Source organism: Syngnathus acus, chromosome 3, assembly GCF_901709675.1.
Source record: "Syngnathus acus chromosome 3, fSynAcu1.2, whole genome shotgun sequence".
NCBI classification, from domain to species: domain Eukaryota; kingdom Metazoa; phylum Chordata; class Actinopteri; order Syngnathiformes; family Syngnathidae; genus Syngnathus; species Syngnathus acus.
The window spans coordinates 17,863,670-17,869,669 of record NC_051089.1 but is presented as its reverse complement, the minus strand read 5'-3'; positions in this window follow the sequence as shown (position 1 = coordinate 17,869,669).

Below are 6,000 nucleotides of genomic sequence, written 5' to 3'. Positions count from 1 at the left end.
ATTTGAGGTTTTTAGGTGCGCCTTATAGTGCGGAAAATACGGTATTCAAAATCTAAACGGAGTGGAAGACATCAGGCTACAGGCACTCCAATTGGACGAACTAATATAACATGACACCTATTGAATAACAGTCCATTGTAATTGTTTCTTTTCCATTTGCTCCTTCAATTCAACACAAACCTTTGTCTAAATGTAGTAAAGAAAACCATAAATAAATGAATTGTAATTAAATAAGTGAATTGTGCTTTAACACAAAAAAGTTAGTTAACTTTACCAGCTACAGTATGGTTGCAAATTTTGGATTTTCTTTTTAAAGTGTGGAAATCCTTGTAAATTAAATGGATCCCATTAAAAAATGCTGCTGAAAAGCTAAATTGAACAATATTTCAATAGACAAAAAGTGTTTACTGTACGCATAAAAAGGTGTACAGAACCCGAACCGAAAACCGTGACGCAAAAAAACGAGGTACGAACCATACCGTGGGTTATCTACTAAGTATACTGCTGCACCTCTATGAAAAATCCACCTCCGCTACACTCCCTCACTGCACACGTTTGTCAGTAGACTGTGGTAGGGTGTGTTCCGTGACCACTTACAAAGTAGAACATCTGAAAACATTGTATGGGTGTGTGAATTTTTTTTTAACTTTTTATTATTAATTAATTTATTGGAGAGCAATTTACTTCTTTATTTGACACACCAAAATCATAACAGCTGCATGTTAACTCAAGTTGCAAGGACAGCATCTCTGAGAGAGTCGATGTGTTTAGTCTGTTGGAGCGGTACAGGGGTCCTCACTTTGTGATGTCAATAATAGTCGTTTCTTGGATGGGAGCGTGGGGGTTGGACTGCTGCATAGAAATGACCAGTAATGCTCCAAGATATGTTCATGTCAGAAAACACAACTTTGGGGGTACAGTAATCCCTCGTTTATCGCGGCTAATTGGTTCCAAGACCACCCACGATAGGTGAAAATGTAGAGAAAATATATGAAAATATATTGTTACAATATCCATAAAAGATTTTTATGAACCTTTATTGTATTTTTAAACACTGTATATTGTACTTTTAAATGTTTTTTGTATTCGTAAACACTTTAGTAAACATTTTGAAGTCAAACTGATTTTCATAAACATTCTTTATTTAAATAAATAGGAAAATAAAGAAAATAAATAAGAGTAAATATATTGTTACAATATCTGCACAAGAATTTTATGAACCTTTATTGTAGTTTTAAACACTTTATTGTTTTTTAAACACTTTTTGTGTTTTGAAACAGTTTGTAAATCCAGTCAAACTAACTTTCAGAAACATTCTTATTTATTGAAATAAATAAGAAATTAAATATGAGTAAATATATTGTTACAATAATACACACATGACTTTTATTAGCCTTTTTTGAAGTGTAAACGTGTCTGGCTCCTCTCTGCTCTTGCGTGCTGGCCAACTGACGTGCCCCGGCGGTCCAACGCTAGTGCGTCCGCAAAAGACTTTTATAATTTTATATTTAAACACTTTATTGTATTTTTAAACATTTTAAAGTGTAAATGTGTCATGGCTCCGCTCTGCTCTTGCGATGCTGACCGGCTAACGCACCCCGGCAGCCCAGCGCGAGGGCATTCGCACATTGGTCAGAGGCACGCCCTGCGCTTAGTGCTCATTGCACTGGGCCGCTGTCCCAAATCCTGAACGGAAGTGCTTTTTTTTTCCTTCCTGTGGTTACGCTCACTGCCGTTGTCCCGACTGTTTCTGCACGGCGGTGCATTTTTCCTTCATGCACGGCTGTGTCATGTCTTCGCTCTCGCCCTGCTGGCCTTTGGCATCACGCGCCCTCCGCACGAGACCTCTGAGGAACTGCTAATCGTCAGCCCTCACAGTTTTTGTCTGTTTTGACAATCACGCATGCCACCTGATTCTCGTTTGCCTGACCCGCTGTGGTGTTACGAGATGCCTGCATGACGCGAGCTCGCTGACCGGCTCGTCATTTTAAAGTGCACACATGCAACGGCTTCGCTCTACTTTTGCCATGCTGACTGGTTGTTAACGCCCCCACTACCCAGCGCGAGGGCATCCGCACAAGACTTTTATAATTTTATGACGGACAAACAGGACGATCCGATCGGGAGTGACAAGCGGACACACAGTTTTACTCCGCTCTGCGACCGAGGAGCAGAGACGTGATAGTATGTGTGTAATAAAGTGCAAGTCTGAGGTGCTGCCGATATATTGACGCTGATGGAGTGAATAAAGTGCGAGAGGCTGAGATAAAGTGTAGTTAGAACTGCTAAGCTGCAATGACAAAGATCAACATCTTCCCAATGGTCATTAGTGCCATATGGGCAGACAAAGTCCTGCGCTCCAAGTGACGCCACAAAAAGCCGCGACCAACGGGGAGTCGCTGATGGTGTAGGGGTGCACTTGCCTGTCTTGTTGCCTGTCTTGTGTGCTTCTTTGCATATAACGCTGTGAATGTGTGTGTGTGTGTGTGTGTGTGTGTGTGTGTGTGTGTGTGTGTGTGTGTGTGTGTGTGTGTGTGTGTGTGTGTGTGTGTGAGAGAGACTATCTATCCGCAATGTTTGTTTAAAAAAAATAAATCTGCGATGGAGCGATAGGCGAAGCGCGAAGTAGCGAGGGGTTACTGTAGTTGAGTGAGGAATTAGTTTTTAAACATAACTAAAAGCTCAAAAACGTTGACTAGGTATGATAAGCCTTTTTTTCTAATCAGGGGAAATAGTGACATATTCAGATTTCCGGATACAGTAATCCCTCGCTATATCGCGGTTCATTTATCGCGGCTTCAGTGTATCGCGGATTCCCCCCCAACCCCCCCAAAAAATCAAAAATTCTAAATAAAAATTCTAAATTGAGGAATTATGGCACGAAAGTTGCCCGCACGCCAGCAGAAGGCAGGGAGTGCCCACACAATTGCAGTGCATACACTTGTACCTTGTTATAAAAAAGTTGTTATAATAATGAGTTCTAGAAATATATTTACAGTATCGTACCTTGTTATAAAAAAATCTCATAATAATAAGAGTTCTAAAAACATATTTACAGTATGTTTATTTGCACCTCGTTATAAAAGTTATAATAAAGGAGTTGTAAAAACATATTTACAGTATGTATACTTTAGCTACATCTACATGTTACACACCCACACACACACCCACACACGTATCATATTTATATTATGTATACATTATTTTCTGTATGTCATTTATACTATTAATATAGTATTTACATGTTTGAAACTATTAGTTAATGTTCGAATGATAACATGCACTTATATGGTTTAATATAGATTTATTGATACACAAAAAAATTATGTATGTTAAAAATAAGAGGGTGACACTACTTCGCGGATTTTCACCTATCGCGGGTGGTCTTGGAACCAATTATCCGTGATAAACGAGGGATTGCTGTACTTTTATTTTGAAAAACACCACATTTTTATGGTGCCTCTTTTACTGGAGATCTTGAATGTTCTTGCATCCACTAGAAGTGGACTGGTCTTGTGTTAGTAATAGTTTAAAAAAAGTTAAATACTCATATATATATATACATATACATATATACTATACTATACATACTAGAGTACAATTATTTCAAAGTTTTTTTTTGATGGCGAGTATGAACGAATTTAGCGGCGGCTGGGTTTCGAGAGGTGGCCGGCTTGACCGCAGTGTACTGTAACTGAATGTTCTCCCCGAGTTCGAGTCTTGGAAAACGTTTTCTTTATTTATTTTTAATGTTAAAACATTTTCTTTCCTCACGCGTGTGCTTTAAACAACCTGTATCAAAATGTCGAACACCAGTACGAGTTACCTCTTCACAATGGCAAAATATCATATCCACAAATTAGCACCATAAAAATAAAGACACTCCCGGGGATGCCTTCATCGCCCGATTAAACAGAATATTGACCTATGATTGCCGCAATCATGTCCTAAAAAACGATAGGTTCTGAAGGAATGGGGTCAAAAAACAAAAAGTCCTGCCTAGCTACAAAAACAGATATGCTCAAACCTCATTGAATAAAGTACATAGGCAGACAAGTATATTCACATTTTAAATCAATAAAAGAAACATTTTAAGCATATAATTATACCTACACACCTAATCAATAAAGAAGACATAACTACGCATTTTTTATATGTGGTAATGACAAAGGTTTCTTTATTACTTCATGATCTGATATGTATTTCTGTGCATTTGAAATAAATGTTTTTTTATATATTGCCTAAATAGCCTAACAACCCTTAAGGAACTGTTTAATGCATGCCTGATGTTTTTCTAAATCACGGACACTGCCAAAGGCATCTAAGAAAGTTCAGTGCTTGATTACCGTATTGGCCCGAATATAAGACGGTGTATTTTGCATTGAAATAAGACTGAAAAAGTGTGGGTCGTATTACATTCGAGGTCTAGACATTATACCCATTCACAACGCTAGATGGTGCCACATATCTTTAAAGCGAATGCTGAACTTAACTCCCCAGGCCAAAACGAACCCCTGTCACGAAGAAGAAGAAAAAGAAAAATAGCGGTATTTGTATGTGGTTTTAAAACGTAAGACAGTACCTAAGGAGGCGATGCCAGCTGGCATTATTGTACATGCCCAGGAAAAGGGCTGGATGAAGACCGAGCTTGTAGTGGACTGGCTCAAGGTTGTGTGGGGCAGACGGCGTGGGGGACTCAGAAAAAAGAGGAACATGCTGATTTTGGATGCATTTCATGGACAGTTGTCTGATCCAATCAAAAAACAAGTGAAGGCGATGAACGGTGACTTAGTGATCATCCCGGGGGGAATGACAAGTCAGCTGCAGGTGTTGGATGTTGTGGTCAACAAACCATTCAAAGACAATCTGCGAAAGAAATAAACAGAGTGGCTTCTGTCTGGTGATCACGCACCCACACCTAAAGGAAAGATTCAGAAGTCTCCGGTACGTTTGTGCTGTGAGTGGATCCTCCACGCATGGGATGCAGTTTCCCCAAAGAGCAACATCCAAGGGTTTAAAAAATGTTGCATATCAAATGCCCTGGACGGCAGTGAGGATGACGTGCTATGGGAGGAGCCAGCGGAGCCAGAGGATGGGAGTGAGGACAGTGACACTGAGAACAGCGAGGCAGAGGATGTTTGTGAGGAGTAATGTTCTGACATGACAAATCTCAGCTACTCTCATGTTTAAACCAGTTTGCATTATTTTATTGCAATGTTTTTCCTTATTCAGATTTGTTTCAAGACTACAGTTACAGTTAGACTTCACTTTGATGGTCGATGCAGTTATTGCAATTTTGTTGTTTTATCACAGGTTTATTTACATTTCAAAAACCAGAAGCCATTCATTTACAAATGTGATTGCACTTTAGTTTACATATTTAAATATTCAGATATTAAGATGTGATAGACAATTATTGAATGATTTGTATGAGGCAAAATAACATGCTTTTTCTGTTGAATATATTGTTGTAATCATTTCTTTCAGATGTACTCTAATTATTTTCTGTATAAAAATTAAATTTGATGTTCAAAAAGTCTTTTTTTCAATCTTGAGTCTTGAAAGAGAGGGGGTCGTCTTATAATCAGGGTCGTCTTATATTCGGCCCAATACGGTATATCTAATGTTTTGATTAACGCTTGATGTGACATCGTGTTTTGCCTAATGCTAGACGCCAGCCTTGGATTACTACTGAATGTTCTGGAAAGAAGGAAATGTTTTGCCTAACAATGAAAAGATATGGTTGGAAGCATGATTAAACTAAGAACGTGACGAAGTAAGCAAGTACATGGAGTGTCAAAAGAACAAACAAACAAATGCATGGTAAGTGGTGAGTGAGAACATTAACGAATTGATGTCACACCCAAAATTTCACATAATTCCGTACAAAAGGACAAAAGTGGAAGGATGATGAATGGACGGTGTGCGACAGTGGGTGAAGTGGATGTTTGTGCAAGAATGTAGGAAAATGTTTACAGGAAGGACACTTGGAGGTAAAAC